Genomic DNA, 24185 nt, shown 5'->3' on the forward strand with positions numbered 1-24185 from the left:
ACATCATTGGTGCCTCGTGCCTGGATGCAATAATACGAGTGTAAAAATGCCACAAAGATTGTGGATTCATCGCCACACCATCGATGTATTTATGATCGGCAGATTCGTACTTTCTGCTTTCACAAAAGCGTCTTCCATATCATGCGATTTTAATAAATTTAATGATAAAGGTCCACAAACGTGCATAATAACTTGAAATAATTTAAAATTTCAAAATAAAACAGGGCGCACGATAAGAATCTAGATTGTTTGCTATCGGAGTGACGTCGCGTTGGAATCCAATGTGGCGGATGGCGTTTTAGACATTTGAAAAAGAGATGAGAAAAGCCGATTTTCCAAATTTAATGATAAAATTTACATTTTTACGAATAAATATTGACGTTTCTCCTTTACTTTTTACGAATATCATAAACGTGAATTTTTATATATTTTCTTACATGCTGGTATAAAGTGCCCTATTGCGATTGGATAATCAATTATTTTCCCCAATGTGGATCCTCCACGAGAATAGCGTGAGTTTCCGGACGCATGCACCGGAACTGAAATTCGTTCATCGCCATCAAATTTCTGCCCAAGTCGAACATAAACGTTGTTAAGAATTTTTTAGTCGAACGATCCAATTTGGATTTGGATCCCGAAAAAACGAAGAATTCGAACGGACTTTATGCTCGCGTTAAACCGAATGGGATTTGGCTCGATGATAAAGTTTCTGTGTCAGTGCAAACCTCGTCCGTATGCAGAGGCGCAACATCCCCATAGAAAGGCATATTAATAAGTAAGTATGCAGGAAGAACTCGTACGAGTTCGAATCTACGTCTATTTTAGTTTGCGAAAGGCGGTGCGCGCATTCACAGTCGGTGCATATACGTCGAGTGGATTTAAGGTTATTGAACTTACTCATTGATCGTCTGCTGACTGTAGCCGTAACTACTTGCCACTATAGCATATTGAGCCAAAGCGTTTTGTGCTCGGTGAAAATGCTCTCGCGGATGCTGTGCTCCGGGCATCGATCTCTTGCCGCTCTCGTTTGTTTCTCTCCCTCGTTCTCCGCTCTCTGTACGCACGATTCCACATTTAAATTTAACAATTAAAAAGTATCAACTGATCGGGTTCGGGCAAAGCCCGAGCGAAGAGGAGCTTCGGCTTCAAAGAAAAAGCTTCAACTTCATCGTGCGCGCCGTTTCAAACGATAAAGATTATTTTAATCAGCCCTCTTTGATCGTAAGATATACTCCGGCGTTGCAAAGCTTCTGGATAATTCCCATTCAGATGCATTTTCCAGTGTGAAAAGTCTTTTGCATCGAGTGCAGCTTCCGGGGAGCTCAAAATCCCTGGGACAACACTCGTTGTATTCGAGGAAATTCCATAATTGAAGTTGGGCCCTCCTCGCTGTTTATTTGGAAAAAAAAGAAACATTTGAATCACCGAAGATTCTTTCCCTCGGGCCACGAAGCGAATGCTTTCGGACCAAGATTACTTCGGTTCTGGACAAGCTCGAATTGCCTTGAAGAAAAAAGCGCGTGAAAATCATAACACAAATTGGGGCTTCGAGCCGGGGATCAGAGCGAGAACAGCGAAATTTGAAAGCGCGATTTGAGCAGGTTGTTTGAGCCCTTGGAACAACAAAGTCGTCGCGAATCCTCGTGCAAAGCTGCTGAGCTCACGAGTCCGTAAACGGAGCGTGACGAGCATTATTGAGCGGGGCGGGGGCGCCCGCGATGGAGTAATTGTCACAAGATAAAACCGGTGACGAGGAGCAAAGAGCAGAATTGGATTGGCAGAGTGGACTAAAAAGTGTGTCTATTCTCGCCTTTTCCCAGCTAAACAAGGGGAGAGCGGGAGCGCGACGGAGAGCGTGAGAAAAGAGAGAAGCCGAGTGACAGCCTCGCGTCGAAGAGAGTACCAGAATATGTGACGTATACTCGATATTCTCGAGTGGTCTCGTCGGTAGTCGAGAGCCTCGAAGCATCGGCGTCGACGACTTCGACAACGTCAGGAAGTAGAGAGAGAGAGAGAGAGAGAGGAATCGGAGGAAGATGCCAAAGAAGGAGGGGAAGAGAGGGAGCGCAGAAAGTGCGATGTAAGAGCCTCATCCCAGTCTCTCTTTTAACCTTACGTGTGCCCTTTTGCTCGAGAAGCAGCGTACCAAATGCACACACAATATCGATCAGGTCATAGACAAACCGAGAGAGCTGAGCAGCTGCTTCGCAAAAAAGCGCCTTTTGCAACAATACTCGGGGCTGTGTCTGTAGGTGTGTGCCATTCGTGGAGCGGTGTACACGCGAAAGTTGGCTCTTTTCATCATTCTTCAGCGGCCCCTGCGCGTCGCTTCGTCTCCATTCGCTCGCAGTTTGACTCGGTGCTTTTCTTTCAGACATTCTTTTGTCTTCCTCCCGCGCGCCCGTACTTAAACTCGGCACAGGCTTTTTTCCCTGGGCGTTTTCGTGGTAGGTGTTGCTCATATGTTCATTTATTTGCACGCGCCCCGCCTCCCTCCGGAGCTCGAGGGGGAAAGTGGAGTAAATTCGTTTGTCTTTTATCGCGGAATGTTACGAGAAATCTGACGTGTATTGTCGGGCTCGCTCCCAAACTCTACGTTTCCGCTGACTCACTTCGGACTGCTCCGGTGAAAGTACAAGTAAAAGTCGCGTTACGCTGCTCCGAGGTTCCCCGCGTGCGGTCGCTCCGCGTTCCTCGTCGCTCGCGCTCCCTCTCGGGACTCGGAATACGCCTCGGATCTCGCATCGGGGGAGCGCCGCGGAGCGTGGAGTCTTTGAAGAATCCGCGCCGCGGAGAGTTGCGGAATCGAAGAAATCGGAGCGCAGCGGCTTCTGGGCTGGGAAACGAATCGAAAAGTACGAAAAACAACTCGGCGTTTCAACCTCGCCGCCGGAGTTTCCGAGGAAATTTCGGAATCCCTCAATTTCTCCTGCCATTACTCCGGCTTCGGTTTATTGGAAATGTTCGAAGGTACCGAGCGAGGAGAAGGTTTTGACGCGAGATTCTTGAAGCTTCAAGAATCCTCCCGAAATGTAACAGCGTATTCATACACGAGATTTTCCTCCGCGCCCGAGCTCTTCACCTTCCTCGCGCTTGATGCAACATCCCCTCGCGAAGGATGTCTATACATCGCGCGGGCATTAGGTTGAACCGCATTGGCGATTTTCCAGCTACAAGAGGCACGTAGCGGCTGCTCCTCTCGAGGGGAAAAGCCAGAGAGCATCGGCTCCTCCAGGGCGGGAGCGAGTCTTCGCTCGGTCGCAGGCAGCACGTCGAACGCTGAGATATTCGACGCTGCACCGGTGCGCTCCGTACGTCGCGAACGCGGGGAGAGAGAACGATCACGGAGGAAAGGAGCCGGGGGTCTTTCCTCCTCCCGGTCTCTGAGGGATTCCCTCGAGATTTTAACTCGAGATTTCGCCCCTCTTGCATGCATCCATTTCTCACTCCGAATCTCTATAAATATATTTTTTCTGTACGTGTGTATGTGCACGGCAGATTGTCGTATAATGGATATATCGAGGCGAGCGCGGGGCTCTGCTCCGAATCGAATTGATATCCATCCGACATCTAGTGGAAAATTTCGAATCATGCCCTCTGGGGAAAAAAGTATTTTCCAGCAGGTTGCCGGGAATTTGGAGAACCTTGGAGAAATTCATCTCGCGCAGCGACGTTTTCATTTCGCGCGGAGTTTCCGTTAATACGGATTCTCCCCGTTTGTCCAGCGCGGGGCAAATGTCGCGAAGGATTTTTTAATCTCCATTAAGCGTCGAAACGAGAATCACTCCAAGTGAGTCGGAGTCTCGTTTTCACGAGATTTTTTAACCGACTCTTTCAACTCTCGCGTCCCGAATCTCCCCGTTTTTTCCGGGCGCCCGCATCGAACCGAAGCACTCCCGGACTGACGAGCCTCGCGATTTTCGCGGACGCGCGTCCGTCCGACGGACTTCCACGCGGCCGAGCCCCTCCGAACGGACACTATTCAATCCCCGTTCATCGCGTCGCGTTCGTAGAAAAAAGGAGGCTCAAAACTGTATAAATGAAAGAGGAACGGAGTCTAAAAATAGGTTAAAATCGTCCGAGAATTTCGGACGAACGACCAGCGAGAATATGCACGGGGAGAACGGGGCCGGGAGAAAAACCGAAAGAGAATTATACAGAGAGAGAGAGAGAGAGAGGGAAAAAAAATAGAAAGAGCTGCGAGGGAGTCTGCTCGAGATGAGTGAACGTTGAATATCGAACAGCGAGTTCGAACCTCGATAGGAGGGCACGAGTGTGCTGACCACTCTGCGCGGGGATGGTCAGTGACGATAGAGCCTCGAGAATATTCGAGGAAGAGAGCAGAGGGAGAGTAACAGGGTGAGAATAACGCAAACGGACGACATTCCAGTTCCTATAGATACGAGGCGATCTCGTCAACGGATTCTCGCACCTTCCCTCCCCGCGTCCCTCGAGCCTTTGTGATCGGCCGGTGTACACGAAAACTGAATCGACCAACGCATCCATCGCTCCGTTCCCCGTGACCTACTTCGATGTCTCGATTATTCTATGCACATGCATCCCCGCCTATCCGTATGCACGCCCCCCTTGACTATAGATATTTCGAAGCTGTTTATTGGACGTGGTCTCTGTGTCGCGCTCCGATAAACGCACACAAGCTCTCGCCTCTCCCCGTCGCTGCTTTCGGCTCGAAAGATGCAGGTCGACGTCCCATCTGTATACGCGACGTACGCGACACTTGTATCCATGCGTATATACACGGGGGCAACTCGGGCCACAAAGGATATGCATTCACGTGCATTTGCATACAAGTTGGATCCCGGTCATCGACACACTGGCGGCTCACGGAGCCGCAAAAGGGCCGGGGAGTAAGTGAATTTTATGCACTTTTCTAGTTCGTTATTCGCAACGGATTTCGTCGCACGCTTTTTTACTGGATCAAGCCCCCCGGGATCCGAAATGCCTGTTGTCGTGCGCATGCGGTAGCGGATTTGTGCGAAACAAATGAGGGCCTCCGAATTGGCTCACCGGAAGCTTTTGCGAGCGTGAAATTTTCGTTCGTTGTAACGAGCTTCGAGATTCTTCTGTAATCTAGCTAACGAGATGAAAAATTGGGGAAAATATCGAAACGAAAAGTTATTCTCGTGAGGAATTATTCGTGCGCTCGAGCTCCGGACGACGACGATGTAGCAGGGACGAAAGATATTTCATTTCATATCCAATATTCGAGGGAACCCGACGTAACTACTTTTTTCATAGAGCTCCCCGAAACAGCGTATCCAGGCGTTTGTTAACACGTAAAATATCATGGATTATAAACGCCCACGAGGCTCTTATCTTCCTCTCGTAGACACTGCCATGAACTTACACGATTCCAGCGTGTTGGGATGGGGCCGGAGAGAGAGGCCAAGACGAGTGTTGCTGCATAAAGCTCGTAAAATATACATGCACACTCATCCACGCTCCCTTTCACGTACTTGTAAAATTGTACTAGGCCGTTTCTCTCGTGTTGCTTGAGCTAAGGGATGTCTGCTAATGACCCTTCGCGTACAGGCTCATCCATGTTAAATAATCAAAACACACGCTATATTTTTCTACTTAAAATCCTTTTGTCTCACGCTCCACTCGTTCGCGCTCGATCCTTCAAAAGCATTCGTTCTCGCGACGCTGAACTTTGCGACGTTCGGCTCCAACGAAACGGCCGAGATAACATCTCCGATTCACCAATTTTTATTCCACGTATCGCTGGTGTAGGTTGAAAAACTACGAATTGCAAAAATTCGGCAGGCAACAAAATCGAAGATTGCTCGAACTATTCGAGTTTTTTGACATCATTTCGTCGGAGTCGAACGTTGCAAGCTTCAGCGTCATTCATCCCTCCTGCTCTCCGCGCACAAAAGACGAATTCGTGCTCGATCTTTCGAGCAACTTTTCCGCACCGTTAATAACAATAGTCTGGGGGAGTCTTCGAGAGCGATTGATCGCGAAAAAATCTTGAAAGATCGATCGAATTTTGACGAAAATAACGAATCCGCAGCATCGAAATTCACCAAGTTTTCTGAGATTTTAAAAAAAACATCTTTTACCCTCAAATCCTGGACGCGAATTCCAACGATTGAAAATACAATCGGAAAGAGAGTCGAGCGAGGGTGTATATAAAAAAGCGTTTATTCGCCTCGACTCACCTGCACAATAATTGCATACTCGAACCCTGAATAAAGTCTTTGAGTATTGGGAGCTTTGTGCAACCGAAACGACACTCGCACACACGCGCGCTCACGCATACACACGAATAATTTTATTTCGGACGCAGCGAGCTGTCTCCGTATATTTCTATATCCGCCATAACTATTATTCGTGCTGCGAGCCCAGCGAAGAAAAGGGTGAAAGAGAGACGGAGAGAAAGCCGAGAGTCGTCTCGGTGCAATCTCCTCTCTCTTGCTCCCGGACAAGGGAGAGGGATAAGGTCGAGCCGGGCGCGAGAGTCTCGCGCTCGCGGTCGATACCGCCCCCTCGCCCCGCGGCCGCCCCTCCGGCCGTCCGTGCTCTCCCAGTCCGCGAGAATCTACGAACGTTTTCTCCAACCTCTGACGAAGCGGCACACAACTTAATGCCGTGCATAGCGCACGCTCGTGCACTTGTATACACTCTTTTTTTCAGTACTTAGAAAAAAACATCGTATATACAGATATTAAGAATTGTGCATAAAGTGCCACGAGATTCTGTGACGAGAAATTTTTCGTGGACCGTCGTCGTCGTGTGGGCTCGCGAAAAGTATAAAAAACGAGCTTGCAAAGCAGCTTTAAAGATGCAATCTTAAGGACGGAAAGAAACCATCGAGAATAGTCGCGAGCTCTCGTTTTACGTTTGTTCACCGCAGTTGAAAAAACGTTCTGGGAATTATGCGTCGACAAATATTCGTACGAATACACTCGAGGTCCCTTTTCATTACGCGATTTAACGCACTAGAGTACGAGTCGGTGAATCGTCGATGTTAAATACGAAAGGGAAATATTCTCGAGTTTAATCAGTCCCTTTTACGGCCCCGTTGACAATGCCAAACAGACCGGGACGCGCGAGCCCCCCCCCCCCCCCAGTGGATCCACATCGATCCGGAAACCTTCGCTTCGGTCTTCCAGAGTTTTTGGATCGAGCTCCTCTACACGCTCGCGATCAGCTGATCGAGCGCAGCTCGCGCACCCGGCGAGGGAACTTCACGCTGGAATTTCACGCGTCAAATTTTAGCGTCATTAGACCGTGGATTTTTGATTTTCAGGTTTGAAAGCCCCTCAGACCCTTCGAATCTCGTATCGATCGATCAAAACTCCCGCAACTGTGAATTTCATCGATTTCGTTGAAGAAAGTCATCGCGAGGCCCAATTCCGTCTTCCAGTTTTTCCATTTCCAAGTATCGACTGCGAGAACACATACACGGAGAGACTTTTGTAGCAAAAATCACTATGTTTTTACAGCAACGTCGGACCACATCGACATTGTAATAATAATCGCTACGGAGTGTGTCAAATAATGCAAAAGTTTGGGGAACCATTGCCACAGTTCGTAGTAAATAACGCGCTGTATACCATATCAAAAGTGAACACCGAGCGAATTTTGATGAAAAACATAGTAAATAATGAAATGATTTGATCAACATTTAGGAGATAACGTAGCAGTCGTTTCTCTGTGCTATACGAAAAATTGACGACGCTGAAGTTTGCAACGTTGCAGTCCGACGAAATGAACGAAAAATTAATTCATTAATCACCAATTTTTTATTTCACGAATCACTGGTATATGTAGGTTGAAAAATTAAAAATTGCGAATTCGGTAGGGAACCAAACTCGAGATTACTGGAATTATTCGAGAGTTTTTTCGAACATTTCGTTGGACTGCAACGTTGCAAACTTCAGCGACATAAAATTAAAAAATCAAATTAAAATATTCAAGCAATTTGTCCACTCGAATTCACCAATTTTTAACATTTTTCCAAAGTCTCGCGAGTGACATTCGCATATCGATAGATCGTTCGATGTATGATGTTTTGCCCGTGTAGTGATGCACTATGGTGAAACGTAATAGAATGGCGATATAGAACAGCGCTGCTACAAAAGATAGCAAATTTTTCTGGCACATTCATCCGAAATATTCGTATAAAAGTTTCTCCGTGTACCAAAGTGTAAACTTTCCTCGCAAGAAGCAGGCATTAAGGCGGTGCTGCTATAATTTTCAGGTGAGTTACCGCACGGCAATGCCATTTGTATATGCAGCGGCTGCGTTTTTGCCCGTCTGTGGGTACGAGGCCAATTCAGTGTTGTAAACGCCTAATCTTCGTGTACGCGTTATAACGTTCACGAACAAGTAGAATCTTCCTGGATGAGTGCTTTTCTCTCTCCCTCTCATTTTCGCTCGGCCAGTAATCGCACGTACGTATAAAGTACTGATACACGGCGGACGTGCTTTTCGTGTTGCATTTATTACGAAGGCGTAGCAGCCTGAAACATAAATGTGAAAAGAAGGCTACGAATAGCTCGCGTTTTTTCGACGTCTGCGTGCGGTTTTTTCTGCCCTTTTTCAACCGAAACTCCGCTTTTTTCTGCTGTCTTCTCGGGCCTATTTCGTCCGCTTCCCTACTTCGATTCCATTTTGATCGTATGTAATATCGCTCTGGTAGACACATGACCCGGGATTCGGCGACGTTGCAAGCCACGTTGACAGCAGAAATCGTCCGGCACAACTGCGACGCTTTTTACGCAGCACGAATAAAACAGACGCGGACGAGAGTCCGGCGGAACGTGGGCAACCGGAAGAATAAACGCCGAAACTCAAACTGCTTTTTCCCCGTGCTAGAAGCGTCGGGAATCGGAAAACAAAGTCGAAAAAATCTCCTGCTTTTGACAGCAAAACCTCGATTTCCTGGGGATGTAAAACGTCACGCTTTAAATTTTTAAAACGCTACTGCAAGTGAGGGACTTGGGAATATTCGTGGTCGGAAAAACTCTCGGGGTTCAAGAATCTTCGAATTTTCCGGAGAGTAAATTCGACACTCGACCCTTTATACAAGCTTTCTTCGTCCCCATTTTTCCATCCGCAGCGCTCTCGCTTCTCCCAAAAGTCGATCACCTTTTCCTGCGCTGGAATCGCCGCACCCCGAAGACCTCGAAGCGCTTCTGCGATTGTCAGTGTTAAAATCATAAGCGGAACTTAAGAGCATGGATCAGTCGACTAATCTCACCTCGAATTTTCGAAATGAAAATTCTCCGCTGTCGTTTGACTAATCAAAAAAAGGCTCTGTCGGCGGACGCGGAAAGATGGCAAAAATACGCTGACAGGGGCTTTTTTTTATTGATCCAACCGTGTCGAACATATTCAATTTCGAAAATTGCAGCTATCTCTCTCGCACTCACGGTGGCGAGATAGCGATTGCTCCATCACCTTAAACCGTATTGAAAAAACTATATAACGAATTCATAAAAATCGCAACAGAGTTTGTAACAAAAGTTTATTAATGAATTTGTAGTACACAAATCCAGTAATGAAATACAAGATGAGAGATAACATAATCTTGGGTTATGTGAATAGATATGGTCCATGATTTAACAAGATCAACATGATGAATCGACATTTGATTGATTTCCAACTTGATTGTAATCGTGCTTAACTCTAAGATGAGTCGAATGAATGACGAAAATCAAGAATAGAAGTATAACTCTCATTAAGTTAAGGATAAAACTTACTCGTTGATTTCAGAGGTTTCCTCAATAACACGAATCAATAGCAAAATGATTTTTCCTTATTAACCCTCTCAGACCAAGACCTATTTCGCGTTGACGGAAAATGATTCCCTTCATAATTTTATCTCAAAATACTTTCTAGTTACCGAGTCCATTGTGACATTTCAGTTTTTTTGTTGGGAAATATGAATTTTTGAATGTTCGCTGCGCGCAGAACCAGGTCCTTGAGGAGCAAAATCAGTAAAATTTAGTAATTAATCTAGCACCGAATACCTTAACTACATCATATTAGCTTCCCTTTGAAAGAAAATAACGTTTGGAGTTCGAAAAAAATGTGTACTAACTTTTCCTTTGCGATAACTAAAGCACCTTTTCACACAACGCCAACTCAACATGAAACGCCGACTTCATATTGATATTTCGATGGGTTAAAGCAGTTTGTCTCTTGGTTTAGGAGTATCCATGGTGCAATCTAACCTTGCTTGACGGAAATAGGCAGTTAGAACCCCGACTTTACTGACCGATGCAGTTTTATTGGGCCTGGAAGCGCGTGTTGCGTAAAAGCAACATACGGTCCGAGAGGGTTAATCATTTATTGAGGATTTGAATAATGATTATATTTTCGACTACATATCCATGTCAATATTTCTGTATATCGATTATAGCATCTTCATGATTTTTTAGTAATTTTATTGATTTTGTGATCTTTCGGAATACATTACGTGGAACGAACTCGATCCCTCAAACATAAACAAAACTTCGTCACAACATATATCATATATCTTTTACACGATCATTGCCAACTAAACATATTTCACTTATGTAAATTCCCTTTCCGATCATTTTTAACAGTCAGAATCCCTCAAAAACGTTTATCCATCGAAAATATCAAAAGCTCCAAGGGTTTTGAATAGGCACGAAAAAATCTGATAATCCGCCTCGATTATTCTCATCCCGAAATATCAAAATCGAGCAAGCTCTCCTAAAATTGAACAGTCCCGCTCTACATTGTGTACCCTCGCAACAGGATTGACGTAAAAGAACGCCGAAGCTCGTTGAAACCTGCTGAAAAAGTGAGCTTCCCCGCGGGGTCCGTATCACCCCGATCTCTCGGCTCGTTCGCCGGCATAATAGCTACAGTGCATATGCAAAAAGGATGAAAAAGGTTATTGTACAGGCTGCCGGTTCGTCGACGCGTGACCTACGTGACTCTGATTTTGATGTAGAAATGGCACGTGTCGTATTATTCGTCGTCGTCGTCGTCAACGTTGAGTACGGAGAGAAGCTTCTCCTTATGTTCCTGGCGAATAGTCGTGTGCTATATTTGCTGATTCTCCGGTTCGAAGGGACGAGACAAGACGAGGGTGTTTCGCGCAGAGTCCTCTGCGTGTTTCTCCCTCTCAGCTTCCGCCTCGCTTCCCCACTCGCTCTTTCTGCCTCTCTGTCCGCGTCTCTCCACGCGCGAATAAGAAGGAGCAACTTCAGGACACGAAACGAGGGTTCGGAGAGTTTAGGTTGCGTCGCAGGGCTGCGGCGGGGCTCCCTCGATCGCACACCGTTGATGAGAATTCTGACAGCAGTTGTGGCCAAGGTGCGCATCCTCTCTTCGAAATTACACTGCCATCGCAAAGTTTCAAAATGCTCGCGATCATTTACTCTCAACGAAAATTCTCTCCACGGGAGGAATATATTTGCATTAAAAGATGAGAATTCACAGCGCGGATGTTGATCCGCGGTGAAATCCGCCGAGGTGCGCGCAGTTCCATTCACTAAGCGAGCTCTTCGCTCCGATTTCGCGCAATTATTCAATCGTTTTCCGCTCAAATTCACCGGAAATCAATTACGTTTGATCGACGCGATACGCCGAAGAAATGAATAATTAGCGCGGTTCCCCCGGCATTTTTCTCCAGACGCCTCTGCCCCCTCGTTGAAAAATACTTTTTTATCGCTCTGTTTCGTAGACGAGAAAACAATTATTGGCAAATTTTTCACCCGACAAGTTTCCTCGGAACGATTATCAATCATTCGTCGTTCGAGTGGGAGAGAAAACTCGATCATTAATACTCCGTGAGACGATCACTCACCGTGCCTTTTTCTTATTATTCAACGCTGTCCCACTTCTGCCCATTCAGAATCGTTTATTCCTCGGGATCTTAAAGAAACAATAAAACTGTACAGAAATCGGTTTTCCCTTAAAGACTCCCGTTGAGAGTTACGGCAACAACGGAGAGCGACAACGAAGACAATAAATCTCAACGGCTCCTCTCTTACGTATTCGGAGTTAAACTCGGCCTGAAGAGGCATTCGCCGAGCCAAGATTTGACGAAAAACCAAGCAGAAGTTTTTCATTAATCTTCTCGTCGGATCCTCATCGCTGCGTGTGACACTGCTTCGAGTCGATACTAAAAAATGTCTGTTTCGAGCCAACCGCGACGGAGGACAAAAGTTCGCGTCAAGAATCTTCGACGAAGTATGACCTATCGAAGGGCCAAATTCAACCACGTTCCCGACGAGATGTCAGAACGCAGAGCCTCTTTTTCTCAGTGTATTAAATTATGGAAAGAAAACTCTGAGAACTTCAACCTGCTCGACGTCTTCGACGTCTGCTACCCACGTCTCAGTAGTTCTCTTCCCAATTACTGAGCTTCCCGAATAAAAATTGAAAGCTTCCACAAAAGTGAGCAACTCCAATCGGACTGTAGGGATGTCGGATTGTTAAAGAAAGATCGATTCGTCGAATTTAGTCGAATTGAGGCGCGCAGCAAATCAACTCCATAATAAATTGAGTACCCAGAGATCGATCCGGTGAGAATCGATTCTGTGAATTTCACAATGAAAAATCGTAAACAATGACAGTGATTTAAAAAAAAGCAGAGAAAAACGAGTCACCTCTTTTACACAGAGGTGGGGAAGTAAAAACCACCATTTCAATGTAACTTAAATTCTCCTCATTCTTCCATTTGGCCAGATACTTCGATTCACTTTACGACCGTGTGGATGTGGATTGTAAAATTTTTCCGAATCATTTATTTACAGAACAATGTTGAAAAAATCGATTGTACAATTGAAAGATTGATTCGGATGATGAATCAGTGGGAGAGAATCGATCCTTGGATCGGCATCCAAATCTGCCCTCGTTTTCCGGAGTTTTTACCACAAAGCATCAACGAAATCGCACCCGTTTTCGGGGTTATCGAAAAACGAAGAATCCGCGACAAGCCTCGTTGCCGCGCACGAGGCACATATTTTAAAGAGAAAATAATCGGTAAACTAGAACGGGGATTGAAAAATGGATAAAAAATAGAGCTGCTCGCGAGGTTGAAAAATCTGAGCCAATAAGAGGTGATGGATCGCGAGGGATTCGCTCGTTGCAGCCCAGCTCGCGTTATTACCGTTTATTAACCGTTCTCCAGCGGAGCGATCGTGACTCACGGACGTTTGAGAAAGGCTTGCGCAACCGGATGACATCACACACCGGTAGTGAAGAACGAGTGCGCGAGTGTGTGTTGAGCGTGCATTAAAAAGGTTGTGAGCGTTCGCCGTGGCGCGGCTGGTCGAGGTTTTCGTAATGAAGCAAATTCGACTGGATGTCTGACCGATATTTCATCCGATCAGATCGGAGCCTGACCGGGTTTGGCCTCAGCGCGGAGTCTGATAAATCGTACAGCACGAAACTCGCGATCCTTCGCGCGCTTATCACAACAGTGCATTCACCCTTCACTTGAGGAATTATTAATCCAGATGTACGTGGAACGGCGCCGACGATTCGACAGGAAAAAAAGGGCGTAATTCATCGAAGCGTTCGCGGTAGGTCGAGCCAGGCGAGCCGAGAGTCGCGCGTCGACTCTCGGACGAACGAAGGCGCGCGAGCCTCTACATCGGGTGTGAATGGCCTATAATAACGTAGAGAAATGGCACACAGCCATGCTCGCTTTCGAACTGAGATCAGGTGACTCGATCTCATTCGCTATTCCAGAGAACGCTCCTCGACGCTTCCCACCATCGACACGATTACTCTGAATATTAGAAAACTTAATAGAAATCGGAGCTGCGCTCGCATCCGTGCTCCTTCCAATTTCAGGCTTCCATGAAATTTTAAACGCTGCCAATCACTCTGGCTCGTCATCGACCGTGCGGTGTCACGACACTTTTCTCACTCGGTTATACCGAAAACGTCCAAATTTCCTTGGCTAATCGATCCTCTGAAACGAATCCTCCCAGACGAAGTTATTCACGCGTTGGTGAGCATCTTTGCATGACCGTATTTTTTGGTAGCGCAAATATCCGGGACACTCGAAATTTGGACCGATTCCCACGAGGTTGAAGTTCGCAAGGTTGAGTTGAACGAAATTAACGAAAAAAAAAAAAAAAAACATTTGCAATTGAACAATTTTTTATTTCACGTAATTATTGGCGTGGGTTGAAAAACTACGAATTGTGAATTAAGCCAGTAACAGAATTGAAGAACTATTGAAATTGTTGGAGACTTTTTTAGATCATTTCGTTGGACTCGAACGTTGCAAACTTCGATGTCATTGATTCCCAAACACTGAGCATGGGAAACGCTTCTGCTTCTGCCATTTTTCCAATTTCTATCGTTAACATCTTTTTTAAAGTAGTTCGGCCGTTCTATGACTAGCCAAGTTTGCAACTGCTTTGCGTTGATTAATTTTAAGTCTAAATTATTAATAAATTTTTTTCCATCTCTGAGACAGTTTGTACCAGAAATTACAATTATTTAGTACATTAATTATTTAATAGAAATTTGGTGGATGATGGTGATGAGCCCATAAGCTCCCGTATAAATTTGACGATTTTTCAAGTGTCAATTCTCTATCGAACGTTCGATAACCTCACCTGAAATTTGGCCAATCTATTCGCACGCACTTTTACTTAACTGTTATTTAAAATCAGTTGTTCGTAGAATATTCGGGTTCGCAAAAGCAATACCTTAAGGAAGTTGAGGCATTAGAATGAAAATGATGTCATCGCTTTTAAACCGAGTGCATCTTATAAAGTGAAGTGTAAAAAAAAATCAGTTAAATTTTCAGACAGTTTAGGAGCGTCGTTGCTGAGAAAAATCAATAACAATTTGAGCCAAGTAACATGTAATCTTGTGGAAGTCAAGACACATTCGGTGATATCTCCGTTAAAAATGATGCTAAAAATATGAAATTTTTTGGGCAACATGAACGAGGCTTGCCGAATAATGTCATTTTTTTCAGATTTATTAGGAGATTTGCTGAGATTATATTAATAATAATCTATTTCCCGTGCAGTTTTTTGAGGCTAGGATCGTCACCGTTCGTCTTTTCGACTGAGCTTTCACCAGTTTTTCGTCTTTTTTTCCCCAACTTTTCTTTAAAGTGTATGCAACATTGCCAAACTGTAAACTGGCCTAACTTTTGAAAGGTACAGGTCATAACTTTTGGATAAAAAAAATGACTGTACAGCCTCAACTTCCTTAACGCGTCGAGCGAGTTCCGTCCGCGGTACACCTCCCGCCATGGAACGCCGCGTGTATTTACGTTTCCAGAGTGGAAAACCGACAGGAAGATCTGCAGTCTCGAGCGTTGCAACGCCCGTCAGAATCGATCCCTGGAGATCTTTGTCGCACGCGAAAAGAAAACAAATATATATAGGCACGGATGTATGTACGAAGAGAGAGAGAGAGAGAAGCGTGGGGAAGCTTCGTAGGAAGAGACTGGGTTCTGAGAGGGCGAGAGGGAGAGTAAAAGAGACGATTGTGATGGAGAGTCGTGTCTCCGGGCAGAATATATTGATGTATTTATATGAGCGAGGTTTGAGTATTCCGTGGGTTAACGTACGTCAGCGTGATTCTCGATCGTGGGTAGGTTAATCTCCATTTGTCTATATCCGAGGAGAGCGAAGATCGAGTTTGGGTGGAATCGAAATTTCGGATCTTTGAAACGGCGCGTATGTATGGATGACGGGAAGCGAGAGAAAAGCTCTTGGAATTTGCGTAACTTGGATTGCGAATAATACAGCGATGGAAGAGGCGTCTTGGGCTGTACGGGAGAATCGCGCGCGCGTATATATTTCAAGTTGGCTGCGATTGGTGATTGAGGCGCTCCCTTCCGAGCGAGCGATTAATTTAAAAATCGATCCCCGCGCCCAGCTAAGCTCCGAGAAGCTTTTCTCCCCGAGCCTTTGACGACTCTGCCATTTTTTTATTTTTCCTCCTTTTCACTCTTTCTCTTTTCCATGCTTTCGATCTTTTTCATTGCCTCGCTTCAGCTCTTCCTTCTGTTTATTTTTTACCGCTCTCCTCCTTCCTGCACTCGCTTTCTCGCTCTTTCTCTCGTTGTTATCGGCTCAACGAAGCGCGTAGTCTGTCTCGAGAACTCGCGGCAATGTTACGGAAGGCGAAATGAACTTTGGAGGACTCGCCTCTTCTTCTCCTTCTTCTTCACCGTTGGATTGCGATTCCAACAAATCGCTTCTCGTTAAATTTGTGGAGCCACCGATCTGTCGAGTAGATACCATTTACGCGAGCGACCGTTTTCGTCTCTGCTCCTTCAAAGTCTTGTGCTTCTATTAAGATTCATCAATATTTGTGTACACAAATATCCTTTTTCATTGCACCGATCCTCCGAGATGCTTTAACGTCTTATTTAACGCTTATTAATTCTCCAGTTAAAAGTTTACAGAGCCCCTCTTAATGCGAGTATTCTCAGACGACTGTCTCGGTCTCCGGCTCAGCATTCGTTCGATAAAACAGCCAAAAGAATATTCTACGTTTCTAATTAGTTAGCCATATCATTGAAAATTGTTGTAAATTATTTTCCACGCGAAACCAGACTCGCTCTCACGTTTGTCAACATTTTTTTGAAAAAGTGTTCGAGCTTCCATTCTCACGACATTTTGAGCAAACAAAAATGACGAAAATTTGATAAATTCGATTTTTACGAAATAAGGGAAACCCCGAGCCCTCCTCGTCCCTTGTTATTTATCAGTAAAGAGATAAAAAACTGAGAAAACATTGCGCACCAATTGGAACAGCAAAGAACGGCGAGCGAGTCGAAAAAATAAACTTTCGAGTCAAAAACTGTAGTTCTTTAAATGTTTCTATTCCAGTTGCTCCCGGCAAGCAATAAAGAACGTCGTGGATAAAAGTGCTTAGGAATAGTGGTAGGAAGGTTATCTGCGGCTGTGATTAAATCCAATCGAAATGCCCCATCTGATCCGGCGTAACCCCTCCGCGGATTACGATACCTTTGGATCGTGTATACGCACAGATATGTAGGTTAATCCGAGAGATAAGTGAAGCATTTTGCTTTACGAGAGTGCGGAGTGTAGTAAAAGTAGCGTACTATCTCCGCGCAGCGACGAAGATGCGGGCAGCTGCTCTCCCATCGTTCTTATTCCATTATACGGCTCGGCATACATTTACATTACGGAACACTTTATCTCCGTTTCTTTGTTCATTATTCCGACAGCGGGAGTATTTTCACTAAAAAATCATTCCCGAAGAATAAGAGCTTCCGGATGATGTTTTCGGTTATAAAAATCGAATGATTCCGGAGTGTTTACAGATTTTTACGAACCCATTGACGGAAAATAGTGAGCCCAATTTGACGGGGGAGGAAGAAAATGGACGAATTTGCCTGTGCGCGCAGTGAGCAAAAGATTTCTTGGTCCGTCAAAATGTCGTCGCGTTCGAAAGAAATGTGTTGAATTCCGCGATTTTTTGTTCCTCGCGGAAACTGTAAAATGTTCGGGCTCCCCGACGAACTGGCCCAAGCGAAAATTTGGTTTCCCATCGCCTCGAAACGTCAAATGATTTCGTTATTTGAAAGTCCACTGAGAACCACTGATTCTGCGCTCCCGTCGCGACTCCACAGTCTATATATACACCGCCCTCTTGCTCCCCCAGGCACACGAATGCACACACAGCGAAACACACACGTTTAATTTCTCGGCTATCACGGTCGCGGAGCACCGACGGCAGCGTCCTCTTCACACAGCGCGATGACTCGCTTGCCCTCAGCAGCCTCAGCAACTCTCCCACAAATACACAGACCAACACGTATTCACGTGCGAGCGTACGAATCGCGCCACCTCGTGCCGGAGTAGCTGCCGCACCACACGGCGAGGCTTTCACACGATACGAAAGAGCTCTCGTTCTCTGTGCACTCCCCCCCGCCCCGCCAGCGCCCCCGCGCCCGTCGAACTATGCTACAACAAATCGGTATTATGGCTTCGTTCGAAAATCTCTTTCTCTTTCTCCTTTTCCCTTTTTCATCCTTACCCTTCCTTCCTTCGGTACCTTCGAGGCCGATGAACCAACAACAAACAATCGTAAAGCAGCGCCATTCACGAGCCTCCTTTTATCGTACAAACACACGGGCAGTTTTACCGTTCAATCAATTATGAGATTAACAATATCTGACGCTCGTCATTATCTTTCGATTTAATGCATGCCAGCGCGATTGCTTCTCGTCCGCAATTTCGTTAAAATGTGCTGAGCGCTCGATTCGAAAATGTCAATTTTTCAAATTGACATTTGAAAAATACTAGTTTTAGAAATACAATTAATAGTTTTAAAAGTTTTAGAAATAAAATTAATATATTAAAACTAGTGTTTTAATATATTAATTTTAAAATACTAGTATTAGAAACCCAAATGTCAATTTTTCAAATTGACATTTGGGTTTCGAAATGACTCGCAATTTTGCTGTTTTTAGAGCCGGATTTCGCCTTTGGGAAGGTGCGAAAAAGCGACTCGAAACGTGAGCGGGATTCCGGATTTTTGTTCCGATCGATTCTGCGAGAATTTCGCGTGACAAATTTTCTGAGGGTTTCTGCTGTCAATCGGTTCAACAATCTCGAGAGGCTTTGCGTGACCGTTTGAATATTTCGAGACTCCCTGAAATGAAGATTTTGGCGAAATCAAAATCTTCATTTATGCTCACGGCAAAACAAGAATGAATCATTCGATGGAGCGACGAGATTCGTTCCGTTTTCGACGACCAGAATTCTCCCTCGCACTTCTCGTATTTCTCTATTGCGTTCCGAAGTATTAGAAAAAAAAAAACAAGGATCGCCCAGTCTTGATTATGTCGTAACGAATACAGCGGCGCTGCTTCAAAATGAATTGTGCCAATTGGCCTCGCTGATACACGGACGAACGACGCAAGCGCGCGCCCAAAAGCAGTGTATGCAAAAAAATATTTTTTATTTTCATTTTGCATGAATTGCATATTTTGGACGATGAAAATTGACCGCTTTATAACGAAAAGTTTCGTCTCGTTTGAGCGAATAGTCTGAGACTCTTCCGGGGTACGAATTCAGAGAATTTTTCTACGTTTCGTGAAGGGTTCACCGATCCTGGAAGGCCCCGTATGCGTGTATCGGCGTCGAGTCGCAACCGCGTCTCTCTCGATGGCTCTACATGTATAGTAGCGCTCGTATTGGTAGTACGGAGAGTCGACGCGCGCGTCATCGAAGCGCGAAAAGCGTGCGCGTGGTCACGGTCTTCAGTAAGCCACGATACGTCGAGTCGAGCGGTACGGTTGCGTCACACACAACTCGCGATAGTCGCACATTTCGTTAATAAGCGCGTACAATACATCGGGAATAAAGTTTTGTCTTTGAGATAAAAAGGATGATTCACTTTGTCGAGGCTTGCAGTATGGAAAATTCGAGTGTTTTTAGTGTCTCGAGTGTCTGCTTTTGGTGGCGGTAGTGTTTATGTTTTGTTTTCGAGGCTGATCCATTTTTATCTCTCGCTTACCTGTCAATGTTGTACGAGACACACGCAGCACGGCGGTTCCACTCGCGCAAAGTGTTTTTGTGTTCTCTCTCCATGAAATATGAGTTCGATGACGTCATTCTGACGGCTCTTTTGCGTCTCGCGATATTTTCTGTTGATTTCTCATTATTGTTTTGACATGTGCCCCGTGCCGTAGAAAAGTTACGTTGGATTATTACATCCGGATTTACGATTTACGACGAAGAGGAGTGTTTCTCTGCGAGCGTGACGTCAGTCTCCACGAATTCACGGACCCGCCGGTATGTGAGGTTATGTTCGAATGTTGTTGTTTTTCAGTCGCCCTTTATTCTCACGGCGCGGCACCCAAACGGTTTCGAATTCGCATGAAACGCTACGTAATTCCCGGAACGCTGCACAACAGCTTTGGACTCTTCCAAAAAATCGGAGAATATTTCCCTACAATCGAACGATCTTGACTTCGGTATCGTTAAATTCGCTCGAACCACTCACGATCACGCTCATGTCTGCGGGGATCTTTTCAACTGTCATGGCCGTGGGGAATTATTTCGAATTTTATTATCTCATTGAACATTTCTGCTTGCCATATTTCTAGATTTTTTTTTATTTTTATTGATTTTTATTGGTAGCAAAACGATTTTTCGCCACGTGAATACTTTTTTGGGACCACGTGAACGTGTTCGTATGACGTTTCCACTTGACTTTACTTCACGATGAATTTTTTACTCATAAACCTTTGAAAAAATTATTATTTTCACTTGACATAAAAAACGATCGATTGTAGTCTTCGCATAGGCGTAAAAAGTGAGAAAACTCGACTCAACAAAAGATTTGCACGACCCTGAGTGAGTGTCGAACGTTTTCATGGTGATTTCTTCATTTAGTATGAAAATTAATGACTTTTTTGTACCAATAACGATAATTAATAAAGTCGAATAACTAGATTCGACGTCATGAATAAATGTTGATTGTACTTTCGTTTTCTTTCTTCCTTCTTTTTATCTCCGTTCCTACTGATTTTTCTATCTTCCTTTATTATGTATTCCAGTCACGTTTTCCTGGCAAAGCGCCCTCTCCCGGCTATTTATTGACCATTGATTATCTCCGATGCGCCAACCCTGCTTCACGCTATCCCGTTTTTGTTTTTTCCTTCTCCCTCTTCTTTATAATTTTATAAAAAGGGATTCTATTCGTGGTTAACGAATCGCCCTTCGACGCAACTTTTACGAATTAATTAACTCGTGAAAGACCTCTCGAGGCTCGTAATAACGATCGTTTTTCATCGATGCAACAGTGATGGAGTTTAGAGGGCGTTTTCGACCTTTAAAAGTCAAGCGGTGCGTTCGTCACTTCGCCAGCTAATTAAGGGGTCTACCCTAGTTAGAATTTTCAGAAAATCAATTTTTATTGGCTTTTTTCGAAAGTATACATATTTAAAAGTGTCATATTTACATTTTATAAATATCTGAGCAGTCCAATTATACTTTTGGGCGACGTTTACTTGACTGAGCGCTCTAACACGCACCGCCCAGTGCGGTACCGCGTACCTACCTCTCTTTAAACGCGTTTTTCTCAAAATTACGTTTTTTGACGGCTCCTTGATAAAATCTCCGAAACCATTCAACCGATCCTTACCAAAATTTAGCCACGTGCTCTTTGTGACTGTAACTCCAGCGGATATCATACGAATTTTGAAATTTTGAGCGGAACTATATTTTTTTTTGCAAAAAACGACCAAAAAAGCGTGCTTTTTCGTCGTTTTTGGAAAAATCGCCGCCGTTTTGTCATTTTTGACATACTAATTATGCATTTTAACATACTGATTTGTGCGACGCAATATTTTTTAAACTTGTCAAGAATTTCAATACCTAATTCGCGCTTTTAACAACTCGGCCATGATTTTACTTGGCACTTTTTCATTACCACGTGAATAAATTCCACGTGAATTTATTTCCGATAAGAACTTTGAAGATTTCTCAGTGTGGAAGCCACGCGCCGTTTGAAACAGCACGAATTCTATCCACTTGAATATTCTGCTCGAAAATATCTTAAAAGTACTTTTCGTTCGCAACAAAACGGATTCATAGAACAAAAGTTATTCGACTGGCTCCGGGGGTCGCAGCGAACCGTAGCAACAATTATTCCAGAGTCGAAGAAAACATTTCATTCGGAATTATCACCCCAAAAAAATGAAGGGGAATAAGTGAAAAGTCGACGAGAAAATGGTGATTTTTGTTCTCGTCCAAATTCAACTTAATTGAGGATTAAAAAAACGTTCGAAACTCGACAGGAAATTCGGGTTCTTCAGGATTTTAATAAAAAAAATAAAATGAAAATATTCGGGAATGATCGCGCCCGTAATAGAACGAAAATATCAAGTATTTCGAGTTAATTCAAAGCTGAAAGTTGCTCTGGGAAAAAAGGTTACTCAACCAACATCGGCCAACTGTGATCCCGCGCGTATTGTGTGCGAGTGTATGAGTATTTTCTCCTGAAACCGTAGCAATTCACGTTTTACTGTTCTCCAGAGACGTGAGAAATCTACATTTCGACGTCAACCGCAGAGAGGCACGGCCGTCTGCCAGCTGCGAGTTCCATTTTTTTTTCTTTCGTTTTTTCTTTTCTATTCGGGAACACGGACACGTGAGAGTCGCTCCACTTACTCACACGCTTGATAATTGTTCGCCGTTAGAGCCGTTACGACAGCTTTGTTAGTCTGCGACGATTATCGTTTACATTATATCACGCACCGATTTTTTCATTTTTGTCCCCTTTTTTGACTCTCGATGTCCTTGAAACGACCCAGACTTGATTTGGATCGAAAAGACTCGAAGCCACGAAGAATTATTCACATTTCGCGAGCCTGAAATCGAAGCAGTTTAAACGCTTCGGAAACATCTGTTTCCCAAAATGTTTTTGACAGTTCGAGGCCTTTTTTCCAACACGTTTTCGGGGTCCCTGTGAATGATCGTTGAAACTGAAAAATCGAAGTATTTCAGGGAACGTTCGCAGAGAAATTTGGCGAGGTTTCAATTCTCAGGTGTGCCATTGGAAAGTTTCCTTTCATTTGAGAACACCGTCACGGGTTTTTCGATCTCAAAATCAATGCATTTTCAATCAGCTTCGAACCCGATTACAAAATGACTGGAATTTTTCGTCGAATGGGGCAGAAATAAACGGAAAATTTACACGATTCGCTCAAACTTTCTCATTAAATATCGAATGAAAAAGGAAACCCGAATGTTCTTGACAGAGCCTGGAAAATCTCTGAAGGTATAACTGCACTCGTACAGAGTGAGAAATCAAAGAATTCTGAGAAACTCAAGTGGGATATACACGAACTTGTGAAAGACGTAAAATTGTTCATTTAAGCACGAGTACAAAGAACTTCACTAAGAATGATGGAAGAAAAAGGAGAGAGCGAGAGAGAGAGGCTTCGAACGTGTCCTGTACCGGACGCAACGAGCCCGAAGCTCTCGTTTGCTCTCTTCAAGGGGTCATTTACCTCATCCTTTCTCGTTTGTTTCGAGCACGAAAGCGTCTTGTCTTATTATCGTATTATTCTTCCTCGTCCGTAGATAAAGAAACGCGTTGTGCTCACAGAATTTTCGAGTGCCTAAAAAATGTGAAAAACGAATCTCTTTCAGTGATTCAATTTTTCCGGCCTAAACAGCAAATTGCAAGCGTTCGAGCGAGCATTTTCCACCTTCGAATGGAGCAGTCGACGGTCAGCCGATTTATTGTATTGGCCCTTGGAAACCTCGAGACCGAGTCCGGGAATCAATTTCGTCACGATTCCACTCCGGTATGGTTTCAAATCGAAAAACCTGCTTGGCCCGATTCCCCATGCGGTTGAAATAGCCGCGTCCGCGTGTTGAAGGAGAAGTGACCGACGGCCACGAGGCCCGTGTTTCAATTGTATTTTTCTCAGTAAATACGCTCCGTCGTACAAAACCTTTTCCCGAATAATTTCAATCCCGCGTTATTATACTTCGTAAAATAGTGAATGAAATTTGAAAAAATGATTTTACTCACGTACAGTGAGTAGAAAAATTCGAGCGTGTTCCCTCGAGCTCTGAATTTCAACTCGTTTTTTGTTTCGCGCCCCTCCAGCCTGGACGACAATTGGATGATAAAAAAATGTTGAAAAATTGAGCAACTAAAGCTGCGAGCGGAGTTGAACGATTCGGGGATTAATATCGGTCAAAAAGTGAACGCGAAAACGAGAGCTGAGCGAACTTCGTGTTTTCGTAAACTGTGCCATGCACAAATGCCCGTAATAATATTAACACACATTGAATTCCCCGACGACGGGGAGGCGAGCGGGCGCGCGAGACACGAAAAACAAAAGTTCACGCTCCGCCGCGCTCGATCGATCCGGCCGCACTTTGGCATCGTTCCTTTCGCCCCTTGGCCACGGCTTATTTTCTCCCTCGTATTTACACACCTACAAGAATATCCACGTCTTATTCTCAACAGCTTTCATCCGCTCGATAACATGCACGTTTGAAAAAACTACTCTTTCCAAACGACATTTCGCTAGCCGGCTTCGCTCTTTTTTCATACTTAATCACTGCGCCACAGTGCGTATGCAAATGTTTAATCTTGAAGTATTTCTTTCACGAACCCGAGTATTCTACGAATACCTGATTTTAATAGCAGTAAAGTAAAAGCGCATGCGAATATTTCGAAGAATCGAA

At 44.5% G+C, this 24185-nt stretch overlaps 2 protein-coding genes across 4 annotated transcripts in view; one reads left to right on the forward strand and one right to left on the reverse strand.

Annotated features, from left to right (window-relative positions):
• Positions 1 to 24185, reverse strand: part of LOC122411146 (putative SLC9B1-like protein SLC9B1P1) — a 104974-nt gene that overhangs the window by 10838 nt on the left and 69951 nt on the right. The gene's annotated exons all lie outside the window — the stretch shown is intronic.
• Positions 1 to 24185, forward strand: part of LOC122411141 (uncharacterized) — a 94384-nt gene that overhangs the window by 4470 nt on the left and 65729 nt on the right. For 2 of the 3 annotated variants that reach the window (XM_043419706.1, XM_043419708.1), the window contains exon 1: positions 19252 to 19766. The exons of the other annotated variant lie outside the window; for it this stretch is intronic. The gene's annotated coding sequence lies outside the window, so the exon portion shown is untranslated. Of the gene's footprint in view, positions 1 to 19251; positions 19767 to 24185 lie in introns of those variants that run through there. 3 annotated transcript variants of the gene reach the window in all.

Source organism: Venturia canescens, chromosome 5, assembly GCF_019457755.1.
Source record: "Venturia canescens isolate UGA chromosome 5, ASM1945775v1, whole genome shotgun sequence".
In the NCBI taxonomy this organism is placed as follows: Eukaryota; Metazoa; Arthropoda; class Insecta; order Hymenoptera; family Ichneumonidae; genus Venturia; species Venturia canescens.